At 37.0% G+C, this 12,328-nt stretch overlaps 1 protein-coding gene across 1 annotated transcript in view; it reads left to right on the top strand.

The window, feature by feature from the left end:
- Positions 1–12,328, top strand: part of VMP1 (vacuole membrane protein 1) — a 1,640,696-nt gene that overhangs the window by 1,435,885 nt on the left and 192,483 nt on the right. The gene's annotated exons all lie outside the window — the stretch shown is intronic.

Genomic DNA, 12,328 nt, shown 5'->3' on the forward strand with positions numbered 1-12,328 from the left:
CCTTCCTTCCATCCTTCCCCTGTTTTATAAGACATTACAATCCATTGTGTTTATTGCCTTGGTGTGCTGTTGTGAGTTGAGTGATTTGTGCATGTGGAGTATTTAGTGATGTGGACCTACAGTCTAGTGACAGGTAAAAGGAGGGTATATGTTTTAGGCTAAGTAAGTTGCAAATGCAGCCTTAACCTTCAGTATTTATAATGAAATGCGTAGGTGAGGACTGGTAAGTCTGATATTATGAGTTCCCAAGAGAGACAAAGTACAGGGTTTGATTCTGACCTCTTATTATTGGCTAGGCTGAAAATGGCCCTTCAAGGCAGCCTAGTATTCACCTATAAACTTGTGAGAGAGAGTCCTCATATCTATCTCTAAATGTTGTTACAGGCTGGGATCAGTGGTGGAGATTTGGTCTGTGGTGCACACTATTATGCTGGACTGTGATGTGGTTTCAAATGCCATTTCTTTTCTGCATGTAAGACTTATTTTGGGGGGTGCTTCAGCTTTTAGAACTGATTTTGCAGGGGCTTAATTGTCATTTATTCTGTAGATCATAACTGACAATGCAGCTAGCCAGTTAGCGGTGGTTAATTACTATTTAATGTCAGTCAGCTCAACTTAGTTTTTATTTTAGGGCTTTTTCACAAAGCACTTCACAAAACCAGACTAAATGAAAACTAGCAGTTGTTAATATAGCAATAACCCATGCCTGGGTGCGGGTAATGCTGGATTTACCCACGGTTGGTGTGGTTTGGTCATGAGGGTGAAGCCCGAGTGGTCAGACAGACAACCGTGGGTAAATCCAGCATTACCCACACCCAGAAGTGGGTTATTGCTATTATACAATGATATTATTTAAGAAAAAAAATTACTTTTCTTAAATAATGGCATTGTATAATGCCTCCTTGCTGCCCTTCCACAGCTGTCTGATATTCTGCGGCAGTTCTGATGTTCTGTGTGTGCATATTCTTGCGCAGTACATCAGAGCTGTGTGCAAAAGCAATGGAGAAAGCAATATCTCCATTGCTTTTTACAAAGTGTCTCACTATGTTAAAGGAGTTTAACATAGCGAGACAGCTTTAAAAAAAGCAACAGTGAATCTCCGTTGCTTTTTTTAAATCTGTCTCGCTGTGTTAAACCCATTTAACATAGCGAGACACCTTTAAAAAAAGCAATGGAGATAGGAAGATCTCTGCTACTTTTTTTAAGTTGTCTCGCTATGTTAAACTCGTTTAACATAGCGAGACAGTGTGTAAAAAGCAGCGGAGATCTTGCTTTCTCCGTAGCTGTTAAAAAAGAGTTATACTAATGGAAAAAGTCCGGGCGACCGGACCTTTTTCCATTACTACAACTCGGATTTACAAATTGCACGCTGTTGCATGTTTTGGAATATTAATGGTGGGGTTGTTGTATAATCAAAAATTAAAAACAGCATATGAAATGTATACTAAATAAACAAATCAAAAGATCTACATGAAATAAAAACGAAGTATTAATTTAAATAATTTACAGTTACGATAGCAAACAAAATGTAAATTCACATCAAAGTTAAAACAGACATCAAAATTTTCAACATCTCTTGATCACATTGAAACTGAGAGTAGCATGTTATATAGTACATACATTGCTACATCATCAAACTTTGAGTGTTGGTAGGAAACAAAAATAAATTGTACATTATAGGAGGTTTGTTAAGTAGCTATATGTCATCATCGAACATCCCAACTGTACTACACACAGGTTTAACACTTCTATCCAGTGAGGGACTCCTGTATTGAAAGAGCCAGAGGATGATGTTGAGTGGCCAGAAATAATAGCAAGTATTCTGTTAGAGAGTTTATAAACCAAGCTAGAGCAGAATTTCTTAGACCATGATTCTGTAGATAGTGAAGAAGGCAGTTGTCACTGCATCTTTAGGAGCTTTTTTAGATCAGGAAGTTTGGTGTCCTTTTCAAATTTTAGGCTGTCCTACTTAAAGGAATCATTAACCCAAACATAAAAAGAATTATGAGTGAGGCATGAATACGAGTCATCTACTGGTATAGGGAGCATTTCACAAAACTGTACTTCAATAGTGTTACACTTGGATACCATGAATGCTTTGAAACATGAGAGCTTTGAGTTCTAACTCAGTATACTTTGATGAAAACTGCACTCATTGAGAAATTCAGTTTTAAACTCCTCTGCCAAAAATCAAAAAAGTCCAACTCCTAAGAAACATTTTTGCAGGGGGAAAGCTCCTGATAATCTTCAACATGGGGCTACACGCTCCACACAACACATACTAAATTAACCAACTCTTAAGACTACACAACCTTAGGAGAAAAATGAGTATTTAGATGCGACTTCTGTATTGGTAATAATCAAAGTAAAGAGGTGTGATGGGCAAAGCTCTCCAGATGTGAGTTACAGGGGCTTAGTCCTTGCAAAATTGTTTTTTTTTTTTTGCTTCTGTTTGCTTCCACTGCCTGCTGAGCATCAGCCCAGTTGGCATATTCTTTCCCCATCATTAAGGACAAGGGTCATCTGAGAGTGGCCATCATGTAAGTAGGTATCAGGACTCGTTCCTAATTATTTTCTCTTTGTACTCACCCTGTGACAACCCATGGATGAGGTGTGCAGTGGGCATCAGTGCTGCTCCATCCATTACTTTTACTGACAAGAGGCACTGTGCAGTTGTTTCCCTGGTCTCCACCAGGAAAATCGGCTCATGAGTATGTACTCCTCATGGCCATTCCCTGGCCTCAGCCATCACGCACCAGAACTGCTAACTGAGGTTAAGTTACCTGGACCATTGTCTGGACTTTATCACTCTCTGTCACCAGCAAAGGCTTAACATTATTATTTTTTAATGTCTGCTATTTCTTTTGCCATTTGAAATCAGTATATTGTGTAATTCCACATCTTTGAATAAAGTGCAGCAAATTAATTTTTTATTAATTATAGGCTTAAAATGACCCGCAAGGGCAGCTAGCATAGTACTTACCTGTGAACCTATGAAACGCTGGGGTTGTCAAGTTGGTAGTCAGCAAACTCATTTTTAACAAAGCTCAGGTAGACCCTAATGTTTTTATTTTTTTCCCAAAAGTCTGTACGTCCATATTTACATTGATTTTGAAGGCCATATCATTTCAAAAGCACAGCTCCATATGTCAGGTACACACATCATAATAAGTTACTACCATCTTTACAGCATATGGTTCAAGGAAATAAAACAGCTTCTTCCCTTTGCCCTAAAGTAATATCTACTCAGTTTCCATGCAGTGCTTATGTGAATGATCTAGGCTGACCCTTTGACTAGTGTTGGCTATGGTACACACTACAGAAAACATCCTGTTAAAGCAAATACAAACTACATAAGGCTAGTAGATTATTTTAAGGGGGTTCGTGGAACAGGATAGGGTGACACAGTGGTCAATGTTGTCTTCTCACAGCAAGAGGTTCTCCAGTTCTATTTTCAGCTGAGGTGCCTTCTGTGCGAAGTCTGCATGTCCTCCCTGCATTTGCATGTGTTTCCTCTGGGTGCTCCAGTTTCCTCCCACATTTCAAAGACATACATATGGAGCATTTCTCCACGGGTCTCCTCTGAAAATGGGTGCTGTCCCGGTCAGACTTTCCTGGTAAACAAATGTTAAGTAAAATAAATAAATAAATAATTGTACATGTGTGTGTTGTTTAACTGCATTTTCAATCATTATATCAAGTGTCGCCATTCAGGCATTATTTCCAGAACTCTTATAGGTTTTAACAGGGCATCTTGTCTTACATTTATGGAGCTTCTTCCTTCATAACTGTCACTTGTGTCACTACTTGGATGTGATTTAAACAGCTGTAACTTGAGAAACCACACGAAAATGAGCATTATCTAAGAATTTATCATACTACTTTTTGAGGGGGTGCATCCATCAAGTTTGGTTTTCTTTCTGTTCTCCTCCTAGTTCTTATACTTAAAAAAAATAAAAAACAGAGAAATTAATGGTCTTAAAACTTCATTGATAAGCTCAGTCACAGTAATTTCCAAAAGTCATGAAACCCAGGTAGTGTTTCAAAGCAACAAGGCTTTATTCGTCACAGACAAGCAAACCTCAGTAACAAAAAATCAGAAATATTTTAACAATGTCAAACATGCCAGCTTTTATATACTTAGAAGTAGGTGTGGAAAATATACATATTGTTGAATTTTAAACCAGCCTGTTCATGGCAAACAATATAAACAGGGCTGTAAAAGTGCATTTTAGGACAGCAAATACCCACCCCACACACTACTATTGATTAGATCAAACTAAATCCTAGTTAAAGAAAACACTACCTGTCTGTTTGCTGTGAACAGGCTGGTTTGAAATTAAACAATACATATCGTTTCCACGTTTACGTGTAAGTATATAAATCTGATATGTTTAATACTGTTAAATTATTTCTGATTTTTGTTACTGATGATCACTTGTCTGTGATGAATAAAGACTTGTTGCTTTGTAACACTACCCGGGTTTCATGAATTTTTGGAAATTATTGTGACTGAGCTCATCAGCAATATTTTTAAGACCATTAGTTTCTCTGTTTTTTATTTTTTCCTCAACACTTCTGGTGGTGAGGCTGGAACTAGATAGACAGGTTCTTGTGCTTGTTCATTTTCTAGTTTTTATACTTCTAACTGGCAGATAGATGTCAGATTATTTTTTCTCCATTTTGAATCAGGAACCTTTCTGCATCCATTATCCTAGAATCATTTCTGTTTATACTGTATCAGGAGAAGACCACCAAGGAATGGTATATGGCTATCTATGCCTTTTAATGCATTGCTTTTAGTCATCCATCTGAGTTGCTTATGTCTGATTCTGCCAGATGGTTTCCCATAGAATATTAATACTTCACAGCTAATTTACAGTGAATTAAGCTGGTAAGCAAAGTTTGTTGATGCACTGAGTTTGTGTAGTATGTTTGTTTGAAGCATTCGTCAAGCAAGCATCCCTGTCCTAGCTGGTGCCACATGCAGTAAGTTCTACTGGTAAGTGCCTCATATGTGACACTTCAAACCACATTAATTTCACGTGGGAATTCTAGAGTTTGTATTTTGTGGAGTATGGTGTAACGAAAAGGATGCAGAAAAAAAAGATACCAAGTTACATATTCATCTTATGTAATTTTTCTGAAAATGTTTCAAGTTTCAGTAGTTTAAATTGAAGTTTGTGGTACTATTTTCAATTGTTTTTCATGAACTGCAATCTAGAGGTCTGTATGCAGTAACTTCCAGTAATGTATTACAGCTGAATTTCCATTCTTGGTCATTAAAATTAAAAAAAATGTTCTGTTAGAAAGTCCTTTGTTGCTCCAAAGTTGAAAATGCATGACTGTATTCAGTTCTGGATGGATCTGTAACTATGCAGCCTTAGTTTATACCCTACTACATAATGGTTATGATTCAGAGCAGGATCTATAGTAAAAGGACTTTGTCATCAAGTAATGAATAACCAAATTCAGCATCAACAAGTAATGTTACAATTATAAACTGTCTGGACACAAATAATCAATGCAAATGACCCTGTCGATTTTACATTTATTTGTAGAGCAGGGTCAAGAATATTTGATTTGTTTAAAAAAAATGTGATTTGACCTTTACCTGGCACTTCAGTTCATGTAAAATAAAATAAACCCAGATGATGAGAGCAATCCAAAGAATCCACCATGGCTCGGACACCAGGAAAATCTTTCATTTTATTTTAAACACTGAATAAATACTCCAACAATAAAACGGACTCCACAAAGTAACTGTAGTGCAACAAACTGTAAATCTGGTTAAGCGCTTTCATCTGCAACATAACAAACTTCCTCAGAACCAGGTTTTCACATAAAATAAGCCTATTTAAAGGCATGTTGGCGCCAGATTTGGCTGATTAATTTATGTGATGCCACAACAAGTCCTGGGTTAAATGATTTTATAAGTATTAAACCCCTTTTGCAGTTGGATTCATGAAACATTTACTAACAAGTCACAAGCATCAAATTTCTTTTGTAGAGTGAATAGAGTTTTTGTACAGTTTATTAGTACAATGTACACTATTTAATTGTGTTAATTGTGTGTATTTTCCACTAATAATAGTACATTTTTTAATTTACCTTACACTTATTACACATTTGATGTGTTTAGTACAAATTTACTCTTTTTTAGTACTTAATAATTTCATTAGTACAAAAATCTCAACATTCATTCAGTATATATATTTTTTAACATATATATTTTTTAACATCTATTTTTAACATCTACATTATTACACATTTTGCACATCATATATTATTATTATGTATTGCACATTATTTATCATCTTTTATTAGTCTATATTTACTACCTTCTTGTGACCTATTCATTTTATTATTACGGTAATGTCTACATCTATACGTTTTTAACAACTCACACATGAATTAGATTATGAATTGTGTTTGACAGGTCAACAGTCATTATTTGTTATAAAAGGTTTTAGTTTTCATTTTTATTGTTACTATTATATAAATATTATATTATAAATTGTATACATATTTATTATACATTTTTTATACATTTTTCTAAAATTATTTAGTTATGTATAGTTATACAATATATGCAATGTTTAAAATTATAATTCAAGATATATTTCATTTTTGTAATATCTTTAAAATACATTTTTAACATATTGTATTAACATATTGTATTAATATATGTTTTTAGCAATCACCAGATGTACAGGTCATATACCATAATACTATAACATAACACTTGGCCTGTGTTATTATCCTGATCAGGGTAAGTGTATAGCCCTTTAAATTAATCAGCCAAATCTGGTGCCAAAATGCCTTTAAATAGGCTTATTTTATGTGAAAACCTGGTTCTGAGGAAGTCTGTTATGTTGCAGATGAAAGCGCTTAACCAGATTTACAGTTTGTTGTACTACAGTTACTTTGTGGAGTCCGTTTTATTGTTGGAGTATTTATTCAGTGTTTAAAATAAAACGAAAGATTTTCCTGGTGTCCGAGCCTTGGTGGATTCGTTGGATTGCTCTCATCATCTGGGTTTATTTTATTTTATATTGTCGTACACCTCGTTGGACTTCAGTTCATGTGTTTTGCTAACACTGCAGCTTCTTGTTATGGTGTTGCTGCTCTGCAGATCCAGCAACTGTGGAAGGAAACATTGAGTGAAAGTCCTTATATACCCTTCATAATTGTTATGGTGAAATATATCACAAGCTGCTGACCTGATTATTAATAGTGAACAGAAGAAAACTAAAAATAAAACTGAACTAAAGTAAAGCAGTACAGTCCAGTCATAGAATGTAACAGAGGATAATTCTGGCAGGTTATTTCTTTGTACAGTTTTTGACTTACAACATTTTTGTACAATGAGGAATAGATTGTATTATCATTCCAGTAAATGCACTAACCTTAATTCTTGAAATTGCTTTAATTAACACCCTGTTGTGCTTTTCATAGCCAACAAAAAAAATCAGTTTCTTGCTGGCTACAAAAGTGTATGCAGAGCTAACAAAAACATACCTAAATATATAGGCAAGCCTGTGGCACATAAATTAATTGCTTATTCATAATATTTATGGGTATTAATGTTGAAAAGCCTAATATTAGGAACTAAGTAAACAGAAATGATTTCCCAGGTGGATATTCTTGAGAATAAGTGCTGAATTGTTATCCAGAGTTTCTGTATACAGTTGTTAGTACAGTTCTCTAAGAAGCCTTTGTGACTGTAATAGTGTCATGATGCTACACTTATTTTGAGAATGCTTTTTTTAAATGTGAATCAGAAATTAGTCAGTAGTGTTTTGTGATGTGATGAGCAACAGTCAACAGTAAAACATCTTTCATGTAATTTCATTTATCCAGATAAACCTGAACAAACAGTGTTAACATGATACCTAAACATACAGGAAATAGTTTTAGGACTTTTCAGGTTTCTGCTTAAGTAGTATATACTTTTGTGATCATTTTTTATTGACCTGTTGTTGCCTTCAGGCCTACCAGACTAATCCCTCTTTTTAGACAAAGTTTTAGTGGAACCTTTTGATTATTTTTAATTTGACTGGGAAAGACTGAGTAGGTAAAAGTGCCCCTTTTCAAGGGTGAAACAGGAGGACAAGTTTGATAAGTTGCTCAAAGTTGTATACATGAAAAGAGAGAGAGAGAGAGGGAGGGAGTTTGATCAAAAACTAAAGGGAAAACTTATTTGAGTGCCACAGCATTAACTGTTAATACTGTACTGCCATATGTGGAGCTGCACCTTCAGGGGTAGAAATATGAAAAAGTGACCCTTTAATGTAAGGTTGTACATGCTGTAGATCTGTGAATCCTGGGAAGACTTGAAGGAAACCTGCTCCCTTTGTATTTAACCTTATTTTAGTGTTTTTCCTCCTTGTAATATCACCTAAATATAGTTTACTGCCCAGTACCCCTTTAATAACATGCATTTTCTATATGTTTGCATTATAACACTTCCAAGGATCATTTTCCTTTTCAAATCTCTCATTGTTTGAGAATGGAACTTGTCTGAGCCCTGCATATCACATGCTTATACGTACCTATTTTTGTAGTTTACTCTGTTAACCACCCATAGCCGGCTTTAGGCACCAGCGAACCCTGCAGTCGATGGGGGCCCCCAGTTCCTGGGAGGGCCCCCAACCACTGCAAGTTATCTTATCTTGATATTTTGTAACATGTCTGTCAAAACAACAAAAGCTAGTACATGAATCTTGCATTTGTAATAAACCAGGTGAGTAATAACTCTTATTTATATCTCCTTTAAAATTCAAAGGTATCACTGGTTATGGTGACAGTGTTTTATCAAGCAACATTAAATATTTTACCACTGATATAGTGCCCCTTGCTTAGTTAAACCCTGCTGGTGGATATTCTCTCCACTAAAATTAACAATATATCCAGCTATAGATACCTGCAATACCCATGGCTGCAAGGGCCCCTCGAGACATTCTTGACTGCGTGGGGGGCCCTACAAAAGCTACGGCTGATTTGGGAAAAATGAGGAGGAAAAAATGTATTAATGCCCTGATTAGGCTATTTAACCTGAACAGGAGTATGATATGAGTCTGTTATACTAAAGCTGGTAATGAACATAGGCAAGGTAAGCACTAGAGAGATCATCAGCCCATCATGACCGATCTCAATGCACATCTTGGAGTTTAAGAACAGCTGATGCTTCTGATCTTCAGGGATGGTTTTCTCACGCAGGGGGGTTTATAAATAGTGGCAGAAGAGCAGATACTGTAACTCCGAACAACTTTGCTGAAGAGTTCAGTGCAATACCAATAATACCAGACTAAAGGCTCAAAATGAGGGACATGTTTTAAATATTACTCTAATTCAATTAAAAAGTTAATAGAATAACACATTTTGCATCAACATGCATTGCTCTGCTCAATAAGTATAAACCTCTGATGTCTGGATTTATTGACTGCAGTCCTGAATGATTTACAAACAAATCAAACTTTTTATGACGGACAGAGCAAAATTATGAGCAAAATCAGGGAAGATCTGTGAAATTAGGGATAGTGACAAGTTTGCATTACTTCTGATTGAGGTAAATAAAAGTGACTTACACCTGCTGTTTAACTGCTAAACATCAGTCACTGATCTGGTGTGCCAGTAACAGTGGTACAAAACTAGTATTGCTACGGCTTATACTTGTGTGTAAGTGTGTGCGTGTAAAAGGTATTCATGATTTTTATCTGTGCACATACCTAGTAATGCCAAGACACGTACATTATTCTTCTGGGTATCAGTAAAAAATTTAGCTAACAAGTAATTATATTCCAAAAGTGAGGCATAAAATATGTCCTAGAACATTTAGACACTTAGATCTTCTAAGAATCTGGGGGCCCCACTCCCCAGATTATATACATGGATGCAGGTGGCTCACTTAATCATCCTTGACTTTGTAGGAGCCCCACAAAAGCTGTTGCTGATTGGGGAGAAAATGAGGAGAAAAAATGCATTAATTTTCTGATTCCGCTTTTTAACCTGAACAGGCTAGATATGGCCAGCAGTCCTGCTTGGATATGTGTGTGTGTACAGGAAGCTGCTGTAGGTTTTTTGTGTGTGTGTGTGTGTGTGTGTGTGTGTGTGTGTGTGTGTGTGTGTGTGTGTGTGTGTGGGGTGGTTATTACTACTTTAATTTTCATCACAGTCAAACTTAGAGGTGTGGCCATGAGGTCATTATAGCTTGTGTTTGGACTCAGGACAATGTGGTCATTATTTTCTTTTACTTTTCTCACAGATCTCAGAGGTGTACAAAGAAGGTTACTGTGGCTTGTGCAGGGGCAGAGTACTGTCTAGGAACAACACAGTAGAATACATTACCGCAGTCACTGTTTCACTTTCCTCACAATCACACTTCAGGATTGCATACAGGTAGCTGCCTTTGACAGTTTGGGTTGAGGAGGCATGCTATGTCAATGCATGTCTGCGGCCACTTGAAATACATGACTGTGGCAGTTTGAACCTCTACTTTCAACCCAGCTTAACACCAGAGTGATACTTAGGCAGACTTTTTTTTTTGGGGGGGGGGGTTAGGGAGGTAGGCAATTCCCAGATGGGACTTGTGTATCCAGATAACAAATTGTTACTGTTGCTACAATTTTGTCATCTTTGAATATTAAGTCTTTGGTACAACTTATGTCTTTCTTGAAGGGAAAAAGAAGACAAATTATTTTCTTACTCTTTTTTTTTTTTTTTTTTTAAATCACCACTGGATTAAAAGGCTGGGAAAATGCTCTAAAATACATCCCAGAACATCTACCCCGTGGCTTCTTGGGCCCTGGCTTATTTGAGTTATTTCCTAAATGGTTATTACTGTGCTGTCTTGGTCAAGAAAGATGTGTTGAAAGGATGCAAGGAAAACTAAAGCTGTACAGCAACACAATTTCTTTCCTCAGTCATAATTTCTGTTTAAGTCATCTTTGGTTGAAAAGATTGTGTAAAAAGAAAAAAAATTTTTAAAACGCACTTCAGAACATATAGGAAGTTGCGGCTTCTTGAAAAAGCTGAAGAGTAAGGCAAAATGAGAAAAAAGAAAGAAAAAAGTTGTGTGCATAGTGTGGGGAGCCCAAAATGGAGGAAAAACAGGGGAAGACTGAAGGGTGTGTGTGTGTGTATGTTTGGGGGGGGGGGGGGCTGCTGAAACAGTAGGTCTAGGATGCCATTTCATCTATGTCCAGACCTGTATGTAAAGTTGCTGCAATGTAGCATTGTTGCAACTAAATGCCAGTAACCGTAAATATCCCCTTGTGAGATGGTCCAACATAGTGTGGTACACAGGTCTGTTGTAATGTAAGAGTACTGTAGCTACAGGTCAGTCTGTGTGCACTACTCCTAAAACTTTGCAGTATGAACTAAAATGTTGCTTAGGAAGGGTGGCAGTGACAAGGTGATACATTGACTTGAAGTGTTCAGGGGGGCCCCCAACTTAACATCTGCTGGGGGCCCCCAAATTGGTAACACCGGCCCTGTAACCACCACCACCACCTTCTGTTTTACATCCTTGGATGTCATCCTTCTGAGATCAGTAAAATGCTGCAAAGCACACGTCCCACATTAATAGCTAAATAGAATATTTTTGCTAAGGTATTTAGTTGTCAGAGAAAATCTTTAGATGAAGAACAGAGATAAGTTCTATATGTTTTGCTTGTATTCATTCTCTCTTAACCAAAGGCAGAGTCTGCTGAGAGCAGCCATCGTTAAGGTAGCCAGCAGTGATGTTTTGAGGATTTTCCTTATATGATCTTAACTCCCTGTGGATGCACAAGAAAGGAATTGAAGGGGTATGCAGAATGATTGCTCTGGTCATTCCTTACTTATGCAGTGGATTTTGCCAAGCAAGCAAGCAGCCCTGTCCCCTTTCCTCAGTCATGGGAAGTGATTTGTTCTGTCTGCACTGGGGAAATCACTTTTTCCATTGTGTTCGCCGAGTACTTGCAGCCCCCGCCTCTGCCTGTTAGAAGCAAGTAGGCCATGCTTCTTTGCTCCTCCCCCTTCCTGCTTGATTCCATCCATGCTGGGATTAGTAATCAAACTCCAGTGACCTGGGTTGCAGTTAGGGCTCCATCCCTGTGTACTACAGAGCTAAGGTAAACAGGGATGAGCTGTACCATAGCACCACAGAAAGAAACTGGCAAGTGAAATGTGTTTATCCATGTAACAGAGACATGGATAAATTATGCATACAATACATATTAATACTAATCGGATGCTACCTCCCACCAGGTAGCAATATAGATACCGTAAAAAATCTGCTTCACTGGACCTCTAATGCACTACCTCAAGAAACCATAATACTAGG

Source organism: Protopterus annectens, chromosome 13.part0 (assembly GCF_019279795.1).
Source record: "Protopterus annectens isolate FY-2018-M chromosome 13.part0, PAN1.0, whole genome shotgun sequence".
Lineage (NCBI taxonomy): Eukaryota > Metazoa > Chordata > Ceratodontiformes > Protopteridae > Protopterus > Protopterus annectens.